The sequence below is a fragment of the Hemibagrus wyckioides genome, linkage group LG16, assembly GCF_019097595.1.
Source record: "Hemibagrus wyckioides isolate EC202008001 linkage group LG16, SWU_Hwy_1.0, whole genome shotgun sequence".
Classification (NCBI taxonomy): Eukaryota; Metazoa; Chordata; class Actinopteri; order Siluriformes; family Bagridae; genus Hemibagrus; species Hemibagrus wyckioides.
The window spans coordinates 16,180,937-16,208,935 of NC_080725.1; the positions used below are offsets into that span (position 1 = coordinate 16,180,937).

The 27,999-nt window shown below is 40.3% G+C and overlaps 1 non-coding gene and 1 pseudogene across 1 annotated transcript; one reads left to right on the top strand and one right to left on the bottom strand.

Moving 5' to 3' along the window:
- Positions 1-287: 287 nt before the first annotated feature.
- On the top strand, positions 288-27,916 carry LOC131367171 (uncharacterized; annotated as a pseudogene).
- On the bottom strand, positions 15,235-15,306 carry trnam-cau (transfer RNA methionine (anticodon CAU)). Its single transcript has one exon. It is a non-coding gene; the product is annotated as a tRNA-Met (tRNA).
- Positions 27,917-27,999: the final 83 nt, after the last annotated feature.

The following is a 27,999-nucleotide window of genomic DNA, read 5'->3' on the forward strand; positions in this document are numbered from 1 at the left end:
ACATACCCTACCTGGGTTACTTAGAGCTTGCAGTAGAGACAATGGGGATTAAAATGGGTGATTGTGGTTTTCTAGTGGTCAAAGATATCTCAAGCCCTGGAAACACAGTACCTTGCATTATAGGAATGAATATAATCAGTAGATGTAGACAACTTGCTCAAGCAGAGTTCAACACCACCTTAGGGGGCAAATTAGATTCCGATTGGATGCATGTTTTTCAGAAAGTACATACATGTGCTGTAAATCGGAAATCTGTTGTTCGTATAGCTGGAAAATGGATGGAACACATACCTGCAGAATCTGTTGTGACAATTCCAATGAAGGGCTTCAGAAGTGGTGTTGGGGAGGAAAGTCCTCTGTTGTTAGAGCCTCTTAGCACTCCTTTGCCGGGAGGTTTGATAGTCATTCCCTCCCTCGTTGATGCACACTGTAACTGCATACCTGTCAAAATTCTGAATCGCTCTCAGGAGGATGTTTGGTTATCACCCAGAACTCGCTTAGGTACTCTGTCAAGGGTAGAGGGCATAGACAGTTTACAGCAGTATGAGGTGCAGTTTCGAAGGATTTCTGCCGATCTTGAACAGGTGACTTTAAATATGAAGAGTGGACAAAGCAGAGATCGGGTGAAGGACATCTTGGATAAGGTTGATGTAGGTGGAAGTGAGTATGAGCAAACTCAGCTTAGGTCATTGTTGGCAAAGTATGTTGATATCTTTGCCCTCACTGAGGAAGACCTAGGTTATACAGACCAGATTACACATGGAATTCATCTAACCGATGATGAGCCTGTCACCCAGCCCTACCGTCGCATTCCTCCTAATCAGTATGAAGAAGTAAAGGATCACATCTCACGCCTGGTAAAGAAAGGAGTCATACAAGAGAGTAATAGTGCCTATGCTTCCCCAATTGTGCTGGTACGTAAAGTAGATGGCAGTATAAGGCTGTGTGTAGACTATCGTAAGCTAAATCAGAAAACAAAAAGAGATGCCTTTCCATTACCCCGTATCGATGAGAGCTTTGATGCTCTGCAGGGGCATGTTATTTTTCGACAATTGATTTAGCAAGTGGCTATCATCAGGTGGCTGTGGCAGAAGGAGACAGACACAAGACGGCATTCTCAACTCCTTTTGGGCTCTATGAATTTTTGCGTATGCCTTTCGGGGTCTGCAATGGACCTGCAACCTTCCAAAGGCTGATGCAGGCCACTATGAATGATCTTGTTTTCCAGATTTTGTTAGTGTACCTGGATGATATTTTGGTATATTCCTCAACATTCCAGGAGCACTTGGTAAGGCCTGGAAACTGTACTGAAGAGGCTGAAGGACACTGGTCTCAAGGTCAAGTTAGACAAATGTCACTTTCTTCAGACAGAGGTAGTGTTCTTGGGACATCGAATTTCTGCCGATGGTATTGGCACAGGCCCTATGAAAGTAGCAGTTATAAGACAGTGGCCAGTTCCATCTACACTGAAGGAATTGAGATCATTCCTTGGACTTTGCAGTTATTACAGACGATTCATTCAGGGGTTCTCGAAGATCGCTGGCCCACTTCATGATGTGGTAAATTCATGTCTGGCCAATAAAAGCTCCCCGCAGAATTGTTGTCTTTTTGGGAGACGGTGGACTGAAGAATGTCAAACAGCTTTTGATACACTCAAGGATAAGATCACTAGTGCACCTATTTTTGCACTATTGTTGAAAATAGTTTGTTGTTGGGCAATTGTTGAAAAGTTTCGGGGTTATTTGTTGGGGTCCAGATTTACTGTGATAACTGACAATAATCCTTTATGCCACTTAAAGACAGCAAAGTTTGGAGCGATAGAACGGAGATGGGTTTCACAGCTGTCTGTCTTTGATTTTGATGTGCAGTATCGTCCGGGGTATCGAAACACAGTAGCGGATGCACTGTCTAGGCAGCCATTTGCAGGGGAGCCTGACCCCAGTCTCGGAGGACGCCGAGTATGATGGGTGTGTAGCGGTCTGTGGTTGGATTCATCGTGGTACAGACTTGGATGTGGCACTTGTGGCAGCTGGGACGAGCAGCTGTAAAGTGAGGCAAATGCGAGCTGCTGTGGTGTCCAACACTAATGATGGTAGTCCTCGAGGTCAGGGAAATACCCCTACATTTCCAGGTTACTCAACTGATGAATTAATGGTTCTTCAGCAGAAAGACTTGGTGATTAGTGGGTTCAGAGAATGAAATCCTTCTTGGCTTCTAGACCCTGGAGGTGATTGCTGTAGATTTTACAGTGCTGGAGCCCGCATCTGATGGTCAAGAAAATGTTCTGATAATCACTGATATTTTCACAAAGTTCAATCAGGCCTTTCCTACACGAGATCAGAAAGCAGACACCACTGCCAAGGTGCTACTTAGGGAATGGTTCATGAGATATGGTGTCCCAGCACGGCTACATTCTGATCAAGGCCGAACTTTGAGAGTGAAGTGGTGGTCGACTTTGTAAGCTTTATGGGGTGAAAAAGAGCTGCACTACTCCATACCACCCTACTGGCAATGCTCAGTGTGAACGGTTCAGTAGGACTCTACATGACCTGTTGAGGACGTTGCCACCTGAAAAGAAACGCCATTGGCCAGAATACCTGCCAGAGTTGGTTTATGCATATAATGCCACACCTCATGCGACTACTGGATATTCGCCATATTATTTATTGTTTGGCACTGATCCTTACTCTCCCAGTGGACGCCCTACTGGGACAAGAGCAGGGTGGAGACCAGAAACATGACTGGCTGTTGGTCCACCTATAGCGCCTGACTGAGGCACATGTCGAGGCAAGGGGATACTCTGCACAGAAGGCTGCTGAGCGCATTTCCTTGCACAAGGATAAAGTCTATTGCCCGAAAATCGAGATCGGTGCACTGGTGTACTGAGGAACCGGCCAGTAGGCCGTGTAAAAATCCAGGATGCCTGGGGACCAGTTATATATCGGGGTAGGGGTCCTGGACAACACCTACACAGTAGAGCCTTTAGAAGGAGGGCCTATAAAGAGGGTTAACCGAGCTGACATCAGGCCGTGTGTGAGTATTCCTACTCCTGCCCCCAGGAGAAGGAGTAAGGCTAAGATGAGAAGTCAGAGTGTCCAGGTGAAGTAGAGTCTGAGGATTTAGATTCAGAGGTTGTGGTTCTGAGGAAGGAGGCCTCTCATGCACCTGCAGTAAGAGATCTAAGCCCCAGTTGGTTGGTCGACAAAGTATTGAGCATGAGTCTGACGGGTTACTTAGTGTAGAATTGGGTGACTTGACGGTGACAATGTTCCATCAGAGCCTGCTGAGGCTTTGAGGACTAAGGAAAGACTGGGAAAGCCACTGGTGTGTTAACTCCTTCCTGTCCCTGCACCACGCAGACATAGTAAAAGACCCTAATGCAGGACAGCATTCAAATGTGCACCATGAGCCAAGGTCAGTTGTAGATCGTAGTGCAATAAGTCCGGCAGCACTTACACAGATATTAGCTGATTTGAGTTCTGTTTTATTCCGGGAAGCGATTGAAAGAAGTTAAGAGTACTATGTTTGTAACTGAGTAATTGAGGACACTTACCCTGATGCAGGGGAGAATGTAACCAGGTGATATTTAGAGGGGGTCTGGATATTCACAATATTACTGATGTGTATATAGCTGCAGACAAATAAGAGAGCCCCTTTAAGAGTTGGTGGAGTGACGTCATCGCTGTACGTGCACATACATGCCAATCAGCGCGAATTAAGAAGTTATAGAGTAAGCTACAGGTGGTCGCGGTTTCTTTTACGAGTTTATTCTAACACTATCCAGGGAGCTGGATGTTGACACAGGATTGTGTTGATTAGCGAAAGTGTGGCTAAGTTGATGCGCCACGCGTTTAGACGAGGCCTGGTAGCGCAGGGGTGATTATATTAGTGTACAACCGTTAGGAACATCGGGAAAAGTGAGTAATGTTAACCATTATAATATTTTGGTGATGTAAGTGTATTGTGTGAGTGTCATTGTAATGTAACTATTAGTGCACTTCTAAGATGTTTTGTTTTCTTCCTAGAGTGCCACTACCGTATTGTTAGTATTGTTAGTATTATTACTGTGGGAATTATTGCTCTTTCTGTTTAATTATGGTAAGGAAACAAGGACAAATTTGTGTTTTCCTTCATTTATAATGGGAGTCATTTATTGTTTAGAACAGAAGTAATTCTGACGCTGTACTTTGGTTTATTTGTTTCTTTTTCCCCTTTTCTGTTCAGTTAAATACAAATGAAATGTAGACTCCTAACCAATCACATGGAATAAATTGTGAACCCCATCGGATTTTTTTGTGGAACCTGTGTTTTATTTTCCTACGGCCACATATAGATTACATGGTATGGCTTTATGTCTTTTCTATACATACCCTCTGGTGAGGAGCAGGTCTGTCGCCAGCTGCAGAGGGCCACACACCTGTGCTGGAAAATGTCCATTATCTGACAATTGAAGACATTCCAAAAATTGCAAAAAAACATATTTACAGATTTTTTTTGGTCAACATTTGGGAAATGAATATAATGAAATGTGATGAATGAAAGTAGCAGTACCACTTATACTCTAAAAACAGAATAAAAGAATAAAAATAGTGTTTCATGCGTCACTGCTGATGTACAAACACAATAATATGAATAAATTAGTCTATGAATTCATTTGTACAAGAATTTATGAATGGGATTAATTCACTTGTACTGTAGCAATTTTATGAATCTGTTTTGATCAACACTCAAGGCCTTATTCACACAAGGTTTTGTCCTAGTACTAAACCTATGCTTGTAAACTGGGTAGTTGACATTTTCTTAAGTGGCGAATGAATGATTTTTATTAAGGAACATGACTTGTTCAACAGTACAGGGACTGAGTCTGTCACTTTTTATTTACTACTTCCACTGCCTGTTACAGTATTCTCTCACACTGGACTGAGGCAGCAGGTTTCTTGGCTGGTTTCATGCTAACGGTTTAAAAGCATTGTCTCTATTCACTAGTGAAGCGGATGACTCTCGATATCTGCACTAGGGAATCTCGTCAGAATTCAGATCCGAAGCTTCAGACGTCACATAGCACGTTGCCTTGGAGAGCTTCTGTGACGTGTTTCACTCATCACAAGAAAACTGCGAAGGTGTCGCTATTCAGATTGCATACCAACCTTGGAAGGTAAGGAAGTGTTTCTGATAACTAGCGCTCTAAATTAGCCAACTAGTACACTATAACTAGCGCGCTAACGGAAATGTATATGGTAAGCAGTGAGTAGTAGCTGTAACGATATGCCTCTGTTGTGTTGTTATTTATTCACTTTTTTAAACTTTTATTCTTTATATTTTGGCCTTACTAAACTATTATAAACTACTAAACTAAATATTTGTCGCTGAAAGGAACTCACTACGGTTATTAAATGTAGCACGGAAATGTTTTAAGCTATAGTATGATATTTTTGATCAAACTATCTACGGTCTTAGAACTAGTTAGCATTTGCGCTCTCGCTCTCTCTGTCTCTCTCTCTCTCTCTCTCTCTCTCTCTCTCTCTCTCTGTCTGTCTGTCTGTCTCTCTCTCTCTCTCTCTCTCTCTCTCTCTCTCTCTCTGTCTGTCTCTCTCTCTCTCTCTCTCTCTCTCTCTCTCTCTCTCTCTCTCTCTCTCTCTCTCTCTCTCTCTCTCTCTCTCTCTCTCTCTCTGTGGCTAGGTTGTGAACATTGACTAGCTCACTGCTCTTGTCACTACTGTTAGCAATATTGTGGTGAAAACATTGATTTTACAAAGTGCCATCTCCATGTCTTCACAGTGATTTACTGAAAAATGTTGAAAAAACGTACAGGAATAAAAACCAGCAGCCTGGACTTTGATGCACTGGGTAAGAGCGTAGTAATGTGTAAATGAGTTATCAGTGATGAACATGTAGCTGTTATAGTAAAAATGACACGTCTGTGATGTGGTGTGTGTGTGTGTGTGTGTGTGTGTGTTACAGAGGAGAAGGCCAGACTGAAGAGGCAATATAAAATGATGCAGGGTGATTTGGAGGCCAGCAAAATCCATTTCCAGGACATTATCCGCAAGCAGTGGTCAGTCAGATAGTCCCCGATACACATACATGCTGTTTTTTTTCTGAACACTCCACATCTTGAGGGATCTCTGCCTCATAGCTCCTGGGTTCTGGTTCGATCCAGAGCTCAGGTTACTGTCTGTATGGAGTTCTCCTCATGTCTCTGTGGGTTCTTTATGGGTTCTTCAGTTTCTTCCTACTGTACAAAGAACATGCCAGTAGTTTGATTGGTGAATCTAAATTGGCTCTATAGGTGCGACTCCATCTACTGGCATGTTTTTGGGAGGTGGGTAGATCCAGGTAGTCCTAGATCATTCCCAGTGTTTCTTGGGATAGACTCCAGATCCACCGCCACCCTGACCAGGATAAAGTGCTGGGAACTTATAGGAACCTCACGTTTTGATTTTGACTCTTTAACATACTCTTGAAGAATATGTTGAATTTTACTTGTACAGTTTTTGTTCCAGTCATAATCACAAAGCATGTTTTTTTTTTTATCATGAAGACTACGATTAATTTAGTTTTATTGTTGATGACAGAATTAATTTCCCAGTTTAAATTCTCATTCAATTTGTCATAGTATTCATAATTATTCATGTTATTATCATTTTGTAAACACATCACTCTGTTCACGTGTGTTGCCTGTTAGTCTGGAGGAAAATCAACTGCGTAAGGAGTGCAAGAAATTGGAGGAGAAACTGCGTGTGCCTCAGAGTCAGCGGCTCAGGCAGGCTGACATCCGCTGTGTCCAGCAGCTCCGGGCTCTCCTGAAGCGCCGCGACGAGCTCGACAAGTGTGTGGAAAAAGAGAGACTCATTCAAGTAAAGCTTGAGCAAAAGGTGATGACCTTCAGACATCACACACACACACAGCAAACATACACAATAAAGTCACATGCTGTTCATTTAGCAGCATCCTGTTTTCAATATTATGCCACACATATCAATATTATACCTTGTCTAGACAGTGTGTATGTCTTTGAAGGACTACACATTTTATCCTAACATTGATTTTAAAGAGCCTTAAAAAGTATGTTTTGTGACAAACTTGACTGTATTTGAACAGATCCAGAGTGTTCAGAAGAAACTGGAAGAGCATAAGCGGAAGGCTCACGCTCGCCACACTGAAGAGGTCACTCACAAGCTGGAAAATAAACTGGAACGCGTGAGTTAGAGTTGTTAGATTCTGTGTTACAAACAGGTCATAAGGTGCATCTCAAGTCACATAGTAGGCTATTTCACACCATTTTGTAGCATAAATAAGTTGAGTTGTGTATCCACACTACAAATTCCATCAAGACGAAGTGATGCACTTATTCACCAAAATAAAAACAAAGTGTGGAATGTTGGTCACTTCATGCCCTCAACCCTCACAGCTACCAGGCGCTGAGACTGGACACTGCGGTGGACAAGACATCTTACAGATGTCTTTTAAATTAGTGAGCTCTTTCTGTGAGCTAAGAGCAAAAGCTGGCCTAGTGGAAAACTACAGCTAAGTAACGCAAATGTGCAAACAAGTTAAACATGGCAACCTTTGCAGCCACACAATAAAATAGAACAAACTGTAAAGCAGGAAGCTGTGAAAAACATTGCATACCCTCGGGTCAGACTGAAGAAGATAATTTAGCAACACAATATAGATGCAGAGTCACTGTTACCACCCTATAGTTGATTATTTTCCCAAAACTGCATATCACAGCAATCTTCCCTGTGAAATAATATGGTATAAATATCAGCTACTAACTCCAACCTTTTAGCGTGACTGTAAAGCAGGGTTTTATTTGTTTTTTAAAAGTTGTAATATTTACCTCTGTAAACTTTTTTCTTGTCCTTCATTTACCCACCTACAGACTCTCATTCGCCACAACAAGAAGGTGGTGAAGAAACATCAGCTGAAAGAGGAGATAGAGAAGCTGCAAAAGGACCATGTTCATTTCCAGCAGCTGCACCACTGTCAGCATGAGGTCAGAGCTTATAGTGTGACTAGGGTCAGGATTTAATCACATGCATGAGAAGCCTGTGGTTAACGCAGGAGATGTTCTCTTTTACAGGAGCTTCAGAAAGTCCAGCAGGAGATTGCTGAACTCATGACCATGATAGAGGAAGAACATGATGTCAGGTGAACTGAATTTACTGCATTTATTTACATGTATGAGTACCATGTGGACAGGATTCACTTTTTGCTAAACGAAAATAGATAGTAAAATGTTTATGTTTATGGTGTTTTAAGTGTTACACCAGCACTGTAGAATTCTCAAATCTAATTGGACAGAAAGTGTTGATTAATTTTCTATAAGAGCTGCCCTTCATATGAAAATCACAGATCTGTATTAATCATTCTGATCCCTCCAATAATCAGATGAATGATCATATTATAGTTATTATTATTATTATTATTACTATTATTATTGTTCGTGTGTATGTAAACAGGCTCTGTGTTTTTTGTGTGATGTTCAGGGAGAAAATACTGACAAAACTGGAGAATTTGAAGGAGAAGAATGAGAAGAATAAGAAGAAACGGCTTCAACAAATCGCTGAGGTGGATGAGCTGAAGAGGCAGCTTGAAGTGGAGCAACGTCTTGATAAGTTCATAGAAACTAAGTGTCGTGAGAGGAAAGGACTGGAGGAGGCACAACTCAGACGCGGTGAGAGCTCAAAAATATTGGCACCTTTGGTAAAAAAGTTATTTCATGGTCTAGTTAAGTCTCTCATTGGAAATATGAGAGAAATTTAAGCTTATTTGAAGTTATTCTGAAGAAAATATAAAACACTTAATGACTTAATATCATTCCTATAATGCCTGATGATGAAGTTTCCTCATTATTTAATCATCTAATCTTCACCTTGTTGAAGAAAGAGCATTGGGAATTGACCTTTGTGTCACTCTATATTTATTCCCCAGTAAAACAGGAAGTCATGGTTCTCTTATGACATCCTAATCACTCATAGCCAAATGAAAGAGTAAAGTGTATAATGCAGCCTTGCTTGAGTTAAGGTTTATTTACAAGAATTTGTAAGAATAGCAATAAGGTGTATAACTACAGGGTTTTAATTTTTCTTGGAAATTTATTTGAGTGTAATGTTGGAGAAGTGACAGATTAAGCTTATTAACCATTTATAATTGTTTTACCCAACATTACAAAGAGTGGCAATAATTCTAGAGCTGACTGTTTTAGATTATATTATTTACCTAGTTCAGTTAACCAGACTAATATAGTTGGAAACTTGGATGATGATGATGATGATGATGATGATTGCAGAAATGAAGAAGCAGCAGTTGATCAAATTAGAGAATGAAGCATTAGAGGACCTTTTCCGCCGGCTCAGGGAGGTGACCGGCGAGGAAGATTTGGAAATGCTCGTGACCAAATGTTTACAGCGTGAGTCAGCTCTGTCTAATCTCCATCTAATTTCAGATGATTAATGCTTCAGATTGGATCTGTAATAAAGGTTGTGTCTAATTTAACCTGGTTGCTGTATAACATTGTGTATTGTTTACAGGTGAAGAAAAGTTCATCTTTTACTATAGATACCTTACTGAGCAAAGAAGAGAGATTGAGGATTTGAAAGCTGAAATCAGATCGGTAAGTCAAAATCAACATTTTTTACTATTTTTCCAGTAATCTAAATATACCTGATCAGCCAGGAGATGAAGCTAACAAAGTCAGTGTAACTAAGAAATAATAGATAATTTCCAAATCAGCATTTTGTTCACTGAATGTAAAAACCATGACAACATGTGACTTCAGACTCAGATAAGATGTGTTTAATTTAAATACCTAAATAAGTACAATTTATTCATGGAAGGTTGACCTTAATTGCTGTACGTAAATAAGAGCATAAAAATATAAGTGAACAATAGAAATGACATGGAAATTTTTAAAAACAAATCTGAATCTGACCCATCTGAAGTCATCACCTCTTTTTATGTTCATATGAAACATCACAAACACGCTTACCCGAAAATAGCTCACTGTGTGTTCCTGTTCCCTGATCCAGACAAAAGAGGAGATGGAGAAGTTGAGAGATCGGAGATCGGAAGAACCCCCCACCCTCAATCAGCAGAGAGACATTGAATCTCAGATCCAGGAACTCACTGAGATCCTGGATCAGCTTAATACAGGTGAGACAAGGAGGTGCTGACTAAATAATATGTAAACAAGTGCTCTAGCACATACTGCAAGTGCACAAGATCTATACCTAAATGCTGAGTTGTGTAGAGTTGTGCAGTGTATAGAAAACAGGGTTTTGTTATTTCACTGGATTTATAATTTACAAGCACAAGTAAAAAGAAATTGAGATTTTGGGTAAAACAGATACAGTGCAAGTTTTTTTTTAATGAGATCCTTAGAACATGTAAAAAAGGTTTTTGTTTCACACATTTTTGTGTGTGTGTGTGTGTGTGTGTTAATGTAGGGGTGAGCGACTTGTATCATGAGATCGGTTGCGATCCTCCGTTGGACAAAGTGCTCAGTTGTCCAGGTTGGCTTAAAGACTCCAGCCTTACAATTCACCTGAGGCTACTGGCCCAGAAAACCAGTGAGCTGGTCGCTGTCCAGAATTTCATCAAATTCAAGGTACAGTAACGATGAAACAAGATCCACGTGTCCAACATTTCTTGTTTTTAGTGAGATCGTCTCTTGCACCTGGTTTGAATAGGATTAGGACTTTTTGATTCACAGCGCCGTGTTTTTTACTTTTTATATTCTAATCTCTGTGTATTTGTGAGGTGTAAAATAGTAAGTGGTGTAATCAAAATATGTTAAAAGATATGTTAAAATACATTTAAAGCCGCTCTGCTATTAAGAATGTTGACGTTCTGAGTTTGATCACTTAGTGTCACTCTGATGTAAATCCAGCGCTTAGCTTCAGATCTGTTCCTCTTCCATCTTTTCACACCATAATTCTGTTAATTCTATAGTCTTGCATTCATTTTACTCACATTCTAAATAAGAGGACATCAGCAGGACAAATATTAACAATTAGAGGAGATTTCAGGAATGCAGTCAGGAAATTTTCATTTTCCAGGAATCAGTAAAAACTGTTGTGTGAAATTAATCACATCTCCACTCTCTCCACTTCTAAAAATATTTTAAAAACCAAACTGACGCAAGATAAAATTTTAATCTACAAACTTCACATATAAAGCTACTCACTTCAATTAAAGTGTAATGGTGGCAATCAGTATTATTTCTTTCTTTTTTTATTATACTGTATTAGATAATATAAGATAGCTTTCATCCCATAGTTGAGAGAGTAAAGGAGACAAAGTTTGTCCTCCTATTGTACAGGGTTTTGATGTATTTGATATGTCTCTGTTTACGGCAGATTCGGGTCAGTAGGAGTTTTGTTCTAGTTCGGACAGCTCAGACTGAGTTATCTGTGTTGTTTTCTCTTAACAGGATCAGGATCAGGAACTAGCTCAGGTGCCGGCTCTTGTCGTTCAGCCTCCTGCCGAGCAGCCTCTTGAATTTAGGTAAGTGTGTCAAGACTGTAAGGCTGAAAATGTTAAGTTACGTCTTACAGGTGATTTTTTTTCATCATGCTCATCATGATTTTCTCTGACTTTCTTTGTATTCATGTTAGTAAGTTGATAAATGCCAATCAGACTTGTATTACCAAGCCTGTTCTTAACACAACTGATTTGCATTTGCCCCCAAATTATAATAAATAATATTAATTTATTTACCAATTATATTTACAGTTCAATGATATACAATTCATACAATATTTATAAATATTTAAATACAATTCAGTACAATTATAATTTACACAGACTAAAAAAACCTCAGGATTTGTGCATGACCAAGTTATGTTTATACTCCAGTGATATGGATCAAGTGAGTATCCCCGATTATGACAAGCGACCTTTGACCCTGGAAGAACTTCGCCAGTTCGTTACGAAAATGGTAAGAAAACACAAACACACACATACACACACACTTATACACACATACACACACACACTTATACACACATACACACACACACTTATACACACACACACACACAGGAAGTAGTCTTTGGTTTAATCACGTTACATGGTGCTTTGGTTTTAAGTTTTAAACTGTGTCTCTGTGCAGATTCTTGAAAAAGAAAAAGTGAAGCGTGAGGCAAGGGTCAAGAGGGCCCGGCTTAAGAAAAGTCAGGGCTCTGTCCATCCAAAGACCCTCACCCAGTGAAAAATGAGACTGGTCCCACCATCTCTGAGGGTAAAGCCACTGACTGTCTTCAAACAACGTCTGAAGAACTACCATTTCCAGAAGCACTTAAACTTTCTTTCCCTGTTTTTATGTATTGTCACAGTATATGTTAAAGAAATAAAAACACCAATTTTAGGCTAATGGTATCCTAAGTCTGTAACCTATTGAACCAATGTTAATGTATTCAATGATAGAGACTTAAAGCACTTTTGTACTTCGCTCTGACGCTTCTGCCAAATGCCAGAAATGTAAATGTAAAAGTGAAAAGCCAGAGGTCTGTCCATCCAAAGACAGCCCCATTGTAAGAACTCGCTGGATGCGGGAGAGTTAGAATCCATATGCGGATCTTTATTGAAATCAACAGGCAGAATCGTAAACGGCAAGGCAGGCAAAAAGGCCAAAACCGGAAAGCAATAACTAGGCAAACAAAACCAAAACAGAAACTGAGAATCGAAGAATCAGGAAAAAAGGCAAACACACGCCTCCCATTCCACAGCGTGGTTCGAGGTGCTGGAATAAATTAGTCGTGCTGCTTCCTTTAGTTGCCACAAACTTCAGACATATTTTACAGCGGGCTTTGGCTTGTTTAACGTCTGAAGTTGCAAACCCGAACCATTTCCATGCAATTGAAGAAACCGCACCTCTCTTGGAAACAAGCTGCTTGGTTTCGTCAGCGCATGCTGCCATGTTGTATTTAGTACTTCCCAAGTGTAAATCACAGAGAGGCGTCGCAAAACTACGGAAGCTCGCTGCGCCAAACCAAAAGTGAAATCGTAAAATCGATTTTCGTTTTTTCAACATCGACATAAACCATAAATTCGAATTAATCGATAATGACGATTAATCGCGCAGCTCTACATGAACACAGTCAATATTCCGGCGAGGGCTCCCTCTGGCGGTCTGGACCTGTGAACACCGTGACAGAACCCCCCCCTCTAGGAACACCTCCAGGTGCTCTACGCCGGGGGTGACCCCTGGAACGAGGAGCGGGCCTGTTGGGGAATTTAAGGTGGAACTCCTCGGTGAGGGCTGGGTCCAGGATATCCGAAGCGTTCACCCAGCAGTGCTCCTCCGGGCCATACCCTAACGGGCCATCGATGTCCAGGGGCGGGGGCAGTTCCAGAGGTGAAGGGGTGGAGCCGGTGGGTTTGTGATGGGGTTTGAGCAGGGACATGTGGAAAGTAGCCAAGATGCAGTAGGTTGGGGGTCTAAGTTGAGTCTAAGATTCTTAGTGGATAACCATACCTTCTGGCCCACTTGGTATTCATGCTGAGGGCGTTGCCAGCAGTTCGCCTGGATCTCCTGTCTCCTCACTGCCCGCTGAAGTCTCACATGAGCCCGTTCCCAGACCACCTGACTTCTTCTAGACCAGTCCTCCACACTTGGGACACAAGACGGTTCTCCAGACCAGGGGAATAGTGGAGGCTGGTAGCCTAGAATACATTGAAATGGAGTCAGCCCAGTGGATGAATGACGTAAAGAATTCTGGGCATATTTTTATGAAAACTGTTCTTTAAAATGATATTTGTAAGATTATGTTAAAAAACAACAACAATTACTTCCATATTCATAGTTTGAAAAATCTTACACTGATTGTCTGTATCCTTGAGGAAACAATTTTCCTCCAGGTTTTTTTTTAAAAGAAAAGTAATGATCATGTCAAAGCTTTTTAGTCTAACGATGATATTTAATTTATTTAATTACAAACATCGGTGTTGTTTAAAGTTAATAACAATGGAATTGATCACAACAGTGGGTTTATTTGTGAACACTGCTAGACAATCATATAAAAGCCAGCAAATGGATAACCATGTGTAACACCCTCACCGCCTGATGAGGACAGATATTAATCATTAAATCAGAAAGACACATCAGACTCTGAGCTGCTGCTTTCCTCAGAATGGTTTTATTATTTGAATTATTCACATTTGTTTTGCATTATTTACATGAATCAATCGGCAATTTACATATTTGCCGATAAAACTTACACGAAAAGAGTTGAAAGAAGAATAAAGAAAAAACCTTACACATTAACCAATATTCTTTAAAAATAATACACATATATCTCCACTCTTTTTTTTACATTAATGTATCTATCCCCTGTTTCTTGCTTATAACAACTTGGGTTCTCACCAGTGTATTTACGTTGTGTTGGTGTGATTATGGAGAAAGGAAGAGGCCAGTTGTGGCTGTGTAAAACACACAGCAGCTCTCTTTTATTTGGATAGGTTTCTCTTCAAAGCAGGCACAATGAGATGAGTAGGCAGACATCCTTTCCAAAAGCAAACAGGTAAATAGGTTCCTTGCAGCTCTAATATGTTGGTGCATGGTACACCTCACCACAACTCACTTTTTTAAAAAGGACAAGACAACACGTGGTAGGTTCATGGTCTAATTCTTGGCCAGTGTTCTGTATGAAAACTGCCTAAACATTTGAAGGCCATTCCTTCGAGGTATTCCAGCTGATGCATTATAAACACTTGCACTTCAGATATGTTGATTCTATTACCTTTCATTAATTTTAGAACTTCCTGTGACCATGCAGACTTGATAGAGTAGCACAAACATAACATGATAATATAAAAAAAAGTACCATTGAAATTATAGCAGGTTTAACATAATCAAGAGAAATAATATATTTGCAATAAAATGGATCTACTCAAGCCATTCACAAAGAGAAATACAAGGTAATGTGACAATATCAGTAACTAGTGCAGCACGCTTACACAGAAACAGCAATCATTGCCAGCCAAAGTTATTATGAGCAAAGTCACACAATGAACCAGAAATCATCAGAAGCCTCTGGTTGGACAAAGCCCCATAATTTGCAGAGACTCTAGTTTTAGCAAAGTCCAAAACGGAACAGAAGAAGAAAAAAGCTTCAACACTTCACCAGATTAACAAACAGAAGCCTTTATTATTATTATTATTATTATTAAGGCCATTGGTTCATGCTCTGCCTGAGGGGCATTGTTGGTGTAAACAAAAACTGTGCCTAGCAGAGGACGGTTTCGATCCATCGACCTCTGGGTTATGGGCCCAGCACGCTTCCGCTGCGCCACTCTGCTCAATGCACACCCCAGATGGGACTCGAACCCACAATCCCTGGCTTAGGAGGCCAGTGCCTTATCCATTAGGCTAGATTAATATGTAATCTAAGAATACAAAAGCTATATGCAACATATCTATATTTTCTATATTTCTTTCGTCATCGTCTGTCACTGGACAATAAATTCTGGCCTTGTCCTGGCTATGTCCAGTTGCTGATGTCCTATAACGTCCACACTTTCTGCAAGTGCTGGCCTTCCACTCACCTAATGTGTGCATGTGGTTGACGTGGCAGAGGTGGTTGAAATGCTGAAGTTGGAGGAACACTGCCTGGCTGATGGACCATCATGGAGGGTGGAGTGCTGCTGGGCTGGGGAGTGCTGGTGGCTGAGGGTCCAGGGTCCACAAATGTGGGTTCGGTGTGGGGACCATGCTTGATAGAAGTGCTGGGCTCGATGGGAACAGCGCCAGCTTGTGCAAGTATGCCTAAAACAACATGATGAATAAAATATACATTAACAGTCTACATATATGGCAGAAAAATTTAAGCAATGGGTAAAGAGTTTAGGTGAGATATTTCAGATATAATATACTGAGACATTTTCATGCCAAAGTCTCCTCAGTAACTTGAGTTGGAGAATCTGGAAAAAAGTGATGAGTGTCCACAGGCCTGCATTGGACATTTACTTATCTGTAACATAAAAAAAGACTGTCAGTTGGCACATGACCTATATGTAACCAGGTGATATTTAGAGGGGGTCTGGATATTCACAATATTACTGATGTGTATATAGCTGCAGACAAATAAGAGAGCCCCTTTAAGAGTTGGTGGGTGACGTCATCGCGTGTACGTGCACATGCGCAATCGCGCAATTAAGAAGTTGTAGAGTAAGCTACAGGTGGTCGCGGTTTCTTTTACGAGTTTATTCTAACACTATCCAGGGAGCTGGATGTTGACACAGGATTGTGTTGATTAGCGAGTGTGGCTAAGTTGATGCGCCACGCGTTTAGACGAGGCCTGGTAGCGCAGGGGTGATTATATTAGTGTACACCGTTAGGAACATCGGGAAAAGTGAGTAATGTTAACCATTATAATATTTTGGTGATGTAAGTGTATTGTGTGAGTGTCATTGTAATGTAACTATTAGTGCACTTCTAAGATGTTTTGTTTTCTTCCTAGAGTGCCACTACCGTATTGTTAGTATTGTTAGTGTTGTTAGTATTATTACTGTGGGAATTATTGCTCTTTCTGTTTAATTATGGTAAGGAAACAAGGACAAATTTGTGTTTTCCTTCATTTATAATGGGAGTCATTTATTGTTTAGAACAGAAGTAATTCTGACGCTGTACTTTGGTTTATTTGTTTCCTTTTTTTCCCCTTTTCTGTTCAGTTAAATACAAATGAAATGTAGACTCCTAACCAATCACATGGAATAAATTGTGAACCCCATCGGATTTTTTTTGTGGAACCTGTGTTTTATTTTCCTACGGCCACATTTTGGTACCAGGAGTGGGGTATTCCAACAGAGTTAGGAGAGTCAGTGTTGTTGTGTGTGTAATGTAAAGTGCAGTATATGATACGGTAGTGGTGAAGAGTGGACGGAAGATTCCTGGGGGCGGATCATCGTGAAGCATCACAGAGACAGCAAGATCTTATCAGCTGGATGGACTTTTCAACAACTGTTACATCAGACCAGTAGGTCTTTGAGCACTTATCAGTGTCAGATCTTTGTAAAAAAAAAATTAATGATTTGATTTCACCATGTTGGCCCCAGATGATGACCACAGTGTGGCTAATCTAACAGAACAAATTAGAGAGTTGCAGAGTAAACATGAACAAGCAATGGCTGCGATTTCTTCCCTGAATCAGACATCCTATGTGTATGTTCCTAGAGAAAGGCACATACTACCATATTGTGGTGATCTAGAAAAAGATGGCAGGTCTGTTGATGATTTTATAGAGGAAGTCGAGCGGGTGCTGCGTGCTAGACATCAGTCTGTCCAAGATCAGTATGACTTTGTGATGTCTTTGTTACGGGGCCCAGCCTTAGAAGAGGTTCGCCTTCGTAGTGTTACTGATGATGAGATTGCCGATTTGTTTGAGTACCTTAGGGAGGCTTTTAGGGACAAACGTAGCACACCTCAGCTCCTACACAGTTTCTATAGTAGAAAACAATTAGAGGGGGAAAGTATACGAGATTTCTCTCATGCCCTGTCACAAGCTCTCAACTGGATTGTAAAATGTTCCCCAGATTATATCGCAAATGGGAGAGTAGCATTAAGGGATCAGTTTGTTGAAGGTGTCCGTGATCCATCCCTCCGAAGGGAGCTTCGAAAGTTTGTGAGAGACCATCCTAGGTGTACAATGATGGATGTGAGAGATGAAGCCCAGCTTTGGGCTGCAGAAGAGTCCTCAGCTAGTTCAAAGACTAGCAAGTCACGCTATGGTAGTAATATGACACAGTGTTCAGCTCTCAGAGTCCAAGAAAAGAAACCTGTCACCTTGGAGGATGTTCTTGATGTGGTAGCCGAGCAGGGAAAGGCAACTAGTGAACTGACTCAAGTTGTGAAGCGTCTGTCTGTCAGAAATAGTGCAAGTTTGGAGGCCCCTAGGCCTAGGTCCCAACCAAAATTCACTGAAGATGGGAAACCAATATGTTTCAGATGTCAAGTTGCTGGACATGTGGCAAAGAATTGTCCACAAAGACAGAGCTCTAGAGCAGTGAAGCCTGTATCGTCTGACTCGCAAGGAAACAAGAGTCCCCAGGTTGTTGGGAGTCGAGCGATTCAGGGTGGGCGGACAGACTCGAAAGATGCACTCCCAGCCTGTGACCAGTTGTTGCAACGTGCTGTTGGTACATGTCCTGTGGTAGAGCTTTTCAACACCACCTTAGGGGGTATTTCAACACCACCTTAGGGGGCAAATTAGATTCCGATTGGATGCATGTTTTTCAGAAAGTACATACATGTGCTGTAAATCGGAAATCTGTTGTTCGTATAGCTGGAAAATGGATGGAACACATACCTGCAGAATCTGTTGTGACAATTCCAATGAAGGGCTTCAGAAGTGGTGTTGGGGAGGAAAGTCCTCTGTTGTTAGAGCCTCTTAGCACTCCTTTGCCGGGAGGTTTGATAGTCATTCCCTCCCTCGTTGATGCACACTGTAACTGCATACCTGTCAAAATTCTGAATCGCTCTCAGGAGGATGTTTGGTTATCACCCAGAACTCGCTTAGGTACTCTGTCAAGGGTAGAGGGCATAGACAGTTTACAGCAGTATGAGGTGCAGTTTCGAAGGATTTCTGCCGATCTTGAACAGGTGACTTTAAATATGAAGAGTGGACAAAGCAGAGATCGGGTGAAGGACATCTTGGATAAGGTTGATGTAGGTGGAAGTGAGTATGAGCAAACTCAGCTTAGGTCATTGTTGGCAAAGTATGTTGATATCTTTGCCCTCACTGAGGAAGACCTAGGTTATACAGACCAGATTACACATGGAATTCATCTAACCGATGATGAGCCTGTCACCCAGCCCTACCGTCGCATTCCTCCTAATCAGTATGAAGAAGTAAAGGATCGCATCTCACGCCTGGTAAAGAAAGGAGTCATACAAGAGAGTAATAGTGCCTATGCTTCCCCAATTGTGCTGGTACGTAAAGTAGATGGCAGTATAAGGCTGTGTGTAGACTATCGTAAGCTAAATCAGAAAACAAAAAGAGATGCCTTTCCATTACCCCGTATCGATGAGAGCTTTGATGCTCTGCAGGGGGCATGTTATTTTTCGACAATTGATTTAGCAAGTGGCTATCATCAGGTGGCTGTGGCAGAAGGAGACAGACACAAGACGGCATTCTCAACTCCTTTTGGGCTCTATGAATTTTTGCGTATGCCTTTCGGGGTCTGCAATGGACCTGCAACCTTCCAAAGGCTGATGCAGGCCACTATGAATGATCTTGTTTTCCAGATTTTGTTAGTGTACCTGGATGATATTTTGGTATATTCCTCAACATTCCAGGAGCACTTGGTAAGGCTGGAAACTGTACTGAAGAGGCTGAAGGACACTGGTCTCAAGGTCAAGTTAGACAAATGTCACTTTCTTCAGACAGAGGTAGTGTTCTTGGGACATCGAATTTCTGCCGATGGTATTGGCACAGGCCCTATGAAAGTAGCAGTTATAAGACAGTGGCCAGTTCCATCTACACTGAAGGAATTGAGATCATTCCTTGGACTTTGCAGTTATTACAGACGATTCATTCAGGGGTTCTCGAAGATCGCTGGCCCACTTCATGATGTGGTAAATTCATGTCTGGCCAATAAAAGCTCCCGCAGAATTGTTGTCTTTTTGGGGAGACGGTGGACTGAAGAATGTCAAACAGCTTTTGATACACTCAAGGATAAGATCACTAGTGCACCTATTTTTGCACTATTGTTGAAAATAGTTTGTTGTTGGGCAATTGTTGAAAAGTTTCGGGGTTATTTGTTGGGGTCCAGATTTACTGTGATAACTGACAATAATCCTTTATGCCACTTAAAGACAGCAAAGTTTGGAGCGATAGAACGGAGATGGGTTTCACAGCTGTCTGTCTTTGATTTTGATGTGCAGTATCGTCCGGGGTATCGAAACACAGTAGCGGATGCACTGTCTAGGCAGCCATTTGCAGGGGAGCCTGACCCAGTCTCGGAGGACGCCGAGTATGATGGGTGTGTAGCGGTCTGTGGTTGGATTCATCGTGGTACAGACTTGGATGTGGCACTTGTGGCAGCTGGGACGAGCAGCTGTAAAGTGAGGCAAATGCGAGCTGCTGTGGTGTCCAACACTAATGATGGTAGTCCTCGAGGTCAGGGAAATACCCCTACATTTCCAGGTTACTCAACTGATGAATTAATGGTTCTTCAGCAGAAAGACTTGGTGATTAGATTACATGGTATGGCTTTATGTCTTTTCTATACATACCCTCTGGTGAGGAGCAGGTCTGTCGCCAGCTGCAGAGGGCCACACACCTGTGCTGGAAAATGTCCATTATCTGACAATTGAAGACATTCCAAAAATTGCAAAAAAACATATTTACAGATTTTTTTTGGTCAACATTTGGGAAATGAATATAATGAAATGTGATGAATGAAAGTAGCAGTACCACTTATACTCTAAAAACAGAATAAAAGAATAAAAATAGTGTTTCATGCGTCACTGCTGATGTACAAACACAATAATATGAATAAATTAGTCTATGAATTCATTTGTACAAGAATTTATGAATGGGATTAATTCACTTGTACTGTAGCAATTTTATGAATCTGTTTTGATCAACACTCAAGGCCTTATTCACACAAGGTTTTGTCCTAGTACTAAACCTATGCTTGTAAACTGGGGAGTTGACATTTTCTTAAGTGGCGAATGAATGATTTTTATTAAGGAACATGACTTGTTCAACAGTACAGGGACTGAGTCTGTCACTTTTTATTTACTACTTCCACTGCCTGTTACAGTATTCTCTCACACTGGACTGAGGCAGCAGGTTTCTTGGCTGGTTTCATGCTAACGGTTTAAAAGCATTGTCTCTATTCACTAGTGAAGCGGATGACTCTCGATATCTGCACTAGGGAATCTCGTCAGAATTCAGATCCGAAGCTTCAGACGTCACATAGCACGTTGCCTTGGAGAGCTTCTGTGACGTGTTTCACTCATCACAAGAAAACTGCGAAGGTGTCGCTATTCAGATTGCATACCAACCTTGGAAGGTAAGGAAGTGTTTCTGATAACTAGCGCTCTAAATTAGCCAACTAGTACACTATAACTAGCGCGCTAACGGAAATGTATATGGTAAGCAGTGAGTAGTAGCTGTAACGATATGCCTCTGTTGTGTTGTTATTTATTCACTTTTTTAAACTTTTATTCTTTATATTTTGGCCTTACTAAACTATTATAAACTACTAAACTAAATATTTGTCGCTGAAAGGAACTCACTACGGTTATTAAATGTAGCACGGAAATGTTTTAAGCTATAGTATGATATTTTTGATCAAACTATCTACGGTCTTAGAACTAGTTAGCATTTGCGCTCTCGCTCTCTCTGTCTGTCTCTCTCTCTCTCTCTCTCTCTCTCTCTGTCTCTCTCTCTCTCTCTCTCTCTCTCTCTCCCTCTCTCTCTCTCTCTCTCTCTCTCTGTGGCTAGGTTGTGAACATTGACTAGCTCACTGCTCTTGTCACTACTGTTAGCAATATTGTGGTGAAAACATTGATTTTACAAAGTGCCATCTCCATGTCTTCACAGTGATTTACTGAAAAATGTTGAGGAAACGTACAGGAATAAAAACCAGCAGCCTGGACTTTGATGCACTGGGTAAGAGCGTAGTAATGTGTAAATGAGTTATCAGTGATGAACATGTAGCTGTTATAGTAAAAATGACACGTCTGTGATGTGGTGTGTGTGTGTGTGTGTGTGTGTGTTACAGAGGAGAAGGCCAGACTGAAGAGGCAATATAAAATGATGCAGGGTGATTTGGAGGCCAGCAAAATCCATTTCCAGGACATTATCCGCAAGCAGTGGTCAGTCAGATAGTCCCCGATACACATACATGCTGTTTTTTTTCTGAACACTCCACATCTTGAGGGATCTCTGCCTCATAGCTCCTGGGTTCTGGTTCGATCCAGAGCTCAGGTTACTGTCTGTATGGAGTTCTCCTCATGTCTCTGTGGGTTCTTTATGGGTTCTTCAGTTTCTTCCTACTGTACAAAGAACATGCCAGTAGTTTGATTGGTGAATCTAAATTGGCTCTATAGGTGCGACTCCATCTACTGGCATGTTTTTGGGAGGTGGGTAGATCCAGGTAGTCCTAGATCATTCCCAGTGTTTCTTGGGATAGACTCCAGATCCACCGCCACCCTGACCAGGATAAAGTGCTGGGAACTTATAGGAACCTCACGTTTTGATTTTGACTCTTTAACATACTCTTGAAGAATATGTTGAATTTTACTTGTACAGTTTTTGTTCCAGTCATAATCACAAAGCATGTTTTTTTTTTTATCATGAAGACTACGATTAATTTAGTTTTATTGTTGATGACAGAATTAATTTCCCAGTTTAAATTCTCATTCAATTTGTCATAGTATTCATAATTATTCATGTTATTATCATTTTGTAAACACATCACTCTGTTCACGTGTGTTGCCTGTTAGTCTGGAGGAAAATCAACTGCGTAAGGAGTGCAAGAAATTGGAGGAGAAACTGCGTGTGCCTCAGAGTCAGCGGCTCAGGCAGGCTGACATCCGCTGTGTCCAGCAGCTCCGGGCTCTCCTGAAGCGCCGCGACGAGCTCGACAAGTGTGTGGAAAAAGAGAGACTCATTCAAGTAAAGCTTGAGCAAAAGGTGATGACCTTCAGACATCACACACACACACAGCAAACATACACAATAAAGTCACATGCTGTTCATTTAGCAGCATCCTGTTTTCAATATTATGCCACACATATCAATATTATACCTTGTCTAGACAGTGTGTATGTCTTTGAAGGACTACACATTTTATCCTAACATTGATTTTAAAGAGCCTTAAAAAGTATGTTTTGTGACAAACTTGACTGTATTTGAACAGATCCAGAGTGTTCAGAAGAAACTGGAAGAGCATAAGCGGAAGGCTCACGCTCGCCACACTGAAGAGGTCACTCACAAGCTGGAAAATAAACTGGAACGCGTGAGTTAGAGTTGTTAGATTCTGTGTTACAAACAGGTCATAAGGTGCATCTCAAGTCACATAGTAGGCTATTTCACACCATTTTGTAGCATAAATAAGTTGAGTTGTGTATCCACACTACAAATTCCATCAAGACGAAGTGATGCACTTATTCACCAAAATAAAAACAAAGTGTGGAATGTTGGTCACTTCATGCCCTCAACCCTCACAGCTACCAGGCGCTGAGACTGGACACTGCGGTGGACAAGACATCTTACAGATGTCTTTTAAATTAGTGAGCTCTTTCTGTGAGCTAAGAGCAAAAGCTGGCCTAGTGGAAAACTACAGCTAAGTAACGCAAATGTGCAAACAAGTTAAACATGGCAAACTTTGCAGCCACACAATAAAATAGAACAAACTGTAAAGCAGGAAGCTGTGAAAAACATTGCATACCCTCGGGTCAGACTGAAGAAGATAATTTAGCAACACAATATAGATGCAGAGTCACTGTTACCACCCTATAGTTGATTATTTTCCCAAAACTGCATATCACAGCAATCTTCCCTGTGAAATAATATGGTATAAATATCAGCTACTAACTCCAACCTTTTAGCGTGACTGTAAAGCAGGGTTTTATTTGTTTTTTAAAAGTTGTAATATTTACCTCTGTAAACTTTTTTCTTGTCCTTCATTTACCCACCTACAGACTCTCATTCGCCACAACAAGAAGGTGGTGAAGAAACATCAGCTGAAAGAGGAGATAGAGAAGCTGCAAAAGGACCATGTTCATTTCCAGCAGCTGCACCACTGTCAGCATGAGGTCAGAGCTTATAGTGTGACTAGGGTCAGGATTTAATCACATGCATGAGAAGCCTGTGGTTAACGCAGGAGATGTTCTCTTTTACAGGAGCTTCAGAAAGTCCAGCAGGAGATTGCTGAACTCATGACCATGATAGAGGAAGAACATGATGTCAGGTGAACTGAATTTACTGCATTTATTTACATGTATGAGTACCATGTGGACAGGATTCACTTTTTGCTAAACGAAAATAGATAGTAAAATGTTTATGTTTATGGTGTTTTAAGTGTTACACCAGCACTGTAGAATTCTCAAATCTAATTGGACAGAAAGTGTTGATTAATTTTCTATAAGAGCTGCCCTTCATATGAAAATCACAGATCTGTATTAATCATTCTGATCCCTCCAATAATCAGATGAATGATCATATTATAGTTATTATTATTATTATTATTACTATTATTATTGTTCGTGTGTATGTAAACAGGCTCTGTGTTTTTTGTGTGATGTTCAGGGAGAAAATACTGACAAAACTGGAGAATTTGAAGGAGAAGAATGAGAAGAATAAGAAGAAACGGCTTCAACAAATCGCTGAGGTGGATGAGCTGAAGAGGCAGCTTGAAGTGGAGCAACGTCTTGATAAGTTCATAGAAACTAAGTGTCGTGAGAGGAAAGGACTGGAGGAGGCACAACTCAGACGCGGTGAGAGCTCAAAAATATTGGCACCTTTGGTAAAAAAGTTATTTCATGGTCTAGTTAAGTCTCTCATTGGAAATATGAGAGAAATTTAAGCTTATTTGAAGTTATTCTGAAGAAAATATAAAACACTTAATGACTTAATATCATTCCTATAATGCCTGATGATGAAGTTTCCTCATTATTTAATCATCTAATCTTCACCTTGTTGAAGAAAGAGCATTGGGAATTGACCTTTGTGTCACTCTATATTTATTCCCCAGTAAAACAGGAAGTCATGGTTCTCTTATGACATCCTAATCACTCATAGCCAAATGAAAGAGTAAAGTGTATAATGCAGCCTTGCTTGAGTTAAGGTTTATTTACAAGAATTTGTAAGAATAGCAATAAGGTGTATAACTACAGGGTTTTAATTTTTCTTGGAAATTTATTTGAGTGAAATGTTGGAGAAGTGACAGATTAAGCTTATTAACCATTTATAATTGTTTTACCCAACATTACAAAGAGTGGCAATAATTCTAGAGCTGACTGTTTTAGATTATATTATTTACCTAGTTCAGTTAACCAGACTAATATAGTTGGAAACTTGGATGATGATGATGATGATGATGATGATTGCAGAAATGAAGAAGCAGCAGTTGATCAAATTAGAGAATGAAGCATTAGAGGACCTTTTCCGCCGGCTCAGGGAGGTGACCGGCGAGGAAGATTTGGAAATGCTCGTGACCAAATGTTTACAGCGTGAGTCAGCTCTGTCTAATCTCCATCTAATTTCAGATGATTAATGCTTCAGATTGGATCTGTAATAAAGGTTGTGTCTAATTTAACCTGGTTGCTGTATAACATTGTGTATTGTTTACAGGTGAAGAAAAGTTCATCTTTTACTATAGATACCTTACTGAGCAAAGAAGAGAGATTGAGGATTTGAAAGCTGAAATCAGATCGGTAAGTCAAAATCAACATTTTTTACTATTTTTCCAGTAATCTAAATATACCTGATCAGCCAGGAGATGAAGCTAACAAAGTCAGTGTAACTAAGAAATAATAGATAATTTCCAAATCAGCATTTTGTTCACTGAATGTAAAAACCATGACAACATGTGACTTCAGACTCAGATAAGATGTGTTTAATTTAAATACCTAAATAAGTACAATTTATTCATGGAAGGTTGACCTTAATTGCTGTACGTAAATAAGAGCATAAAAATATAAGTGAACAATAGAAATGACATGGAAATTTTTAAAAACAAATCTGAATCTGACCCATCTGAAGTCATCACCTCTTTTTATGTTCATATGAAACATCACAAACACGCTTATCCGAAAATAGCTCACTGTGTGTTCCTGTTCCCTGATCCAGACAAAAGAGGAGATGGAGAAGTTGAGAGATCGGAGATCGGAAGAACCCCCCACCCTCAATCAGCAGAGAGACATTGAATCTCAGATCCAGGAACTCACTGAGATCCTGGATCAGCTTAATACAGGTGAGACAAGGAGGTGCTGACTAAATAATATGTAAACAAGTGCTCTAGCACATACTGCAAGTGCACAAGATCTATACCTAAATGCTGAGTTGTGTAGAGTTGTGCAGTGTATAGAAAACAGGGTTTTGTTATTTCACTGGATTTATAATTTACAAGCACAAGTAAAAAGAAATTGAGATTTTGGGTAAAACAGATACAGTGCAAGTTTTTTTTAATGAGATCCTTAGAACATGTAAAAAAGGTTTTTGTTTCACACATTTTTGTGTGTGTGTGTGTGTGTGTGTTAATGTAGGGGTGAGCGACTTGTATCATGAGATCGGTTGCGATCCTCCGTTGGACAAAGTGCTCAGTTGTCCAGGTTGGCTTAAAGACTCCAGCCTTACAATTCACCTGAGGCTACTGGCCCAGAAAACCAGTGAGCTGGTCGCTGTCCAGAATTTCATCAAATTCAAGGTACAGTAACGATGAAACAAGATCCACGTGTCCAACATTTCTTGTTTTTAGTGAGATCGTCTCTTGCACCTGGTTTGAATAGGATTAGGACTTTTTGATTCACAGCGCCGTGTTTTTTACTTTTTATATTCTAATCTCTGTGTATTTGTGAGGTGTAAAATAGTAAGTGGTGTAATCAAAATATGTTAAAAGATATGTTAAAATACATTTAAAGCCGCTCTGCTATTAAGAATGTTGACGTTCTGAGTTTGATCACTTAGTGTCACTCTGATGTAAATCCAGCGCTTAGCTTCAGATCTGTTCCTCTTCCATCTTTTCACACCATAATTCTGTTAATTCTATAGTCTTGCATTCATTTTACTCACATTCTAAATAAGAGGACATCAGCAGGACAAATATTAACAATTAGAGGAGATTTCAGGAATGCAGTCAGGAAATTTTCATTTTCCAGGAATCAGTAAAAACTGTTGTGTGAAATTAATCACATCTCCACTCTCTCCACTTCTAAAAATATTTTAAAAACCAAACTGACGCAAGATAAACTTTTAATCTACAAACTTCACATATAAAGCTACTCACTTCAATTAAAGTGTAATGGTGGCAATCAGTATTATTTCTTTCTTTTTTTATTATACTGTATTAGATAATATAAGATAGCTTTCATCCCATAGTTGAGAGAGTAAAGGAGACAAAGTTTGTCCTCCTATTGTACAGGGTTTTGATGTATTTGATATGTCTCTGTTTACGGCAGATTCGGGTCAGTAGGAGTTTTGTTCTAGTTCGGACAGCTCAGACTGAGTTATCTGTGTTGTTTTCTCTTAACAGGATCAGGATCAGGAACTAGCTCAGGTGCCGGCTCTTGTCGTTCAGCCTCCTGCCGAGCAGCCTCTTGAATTTAGGTAAGTGTGTCAAGACTGTAAGGCTGAAAATGTTAAGTTACGTCTTACAGGTGATTTTTTTTCATCATGCTCATCATGATTTTCTCTGACTTTCTTTGTATTCATGTTAGTAAGTTGATAAATGCCAATCAGACTTGTATTACCAAGCCTGTTCTTAACACAACTGATTTGCATTTGCCCCCAAATTATAATAAATAATATTAATTTATTTACCAATTATATTTACAGTTCAATGATATACAATTCATACAATATTTATAAATATTTAAATACAATTCAGTACAATTATAATTTACACAGACTAAAAAAACCTCAGGATTTGTGCATGACCAAGTTATGTTTATACTCCAGTGATATGGATCAAGTGAGTATCCCCGATTATGACAAGCGACCTTTGACCCTGGAAGAACTTCGCCAGTTCGTTACGAAAATGGTAAGAAAACACAAACACACACATACACACACACTTATACACACATACACACACACACTTATACACACATACACACACACACTTATACACACACACACACACAGGAAGTAGTCTTTGGTTTAATCACGTTACATGGTGCTTTGGTTTTAAGTTTTAAACTGTGTCTCTGTGCAGATTCTTGAAAAAGAAAAAGTGAAGCGTGAGGCAAGGGTCAAGAGGGCCCGGCTTAAGAAAAGTCAGGGCTCTGTCCATCCAAAGACCCTCACCCAGTGAAAAATG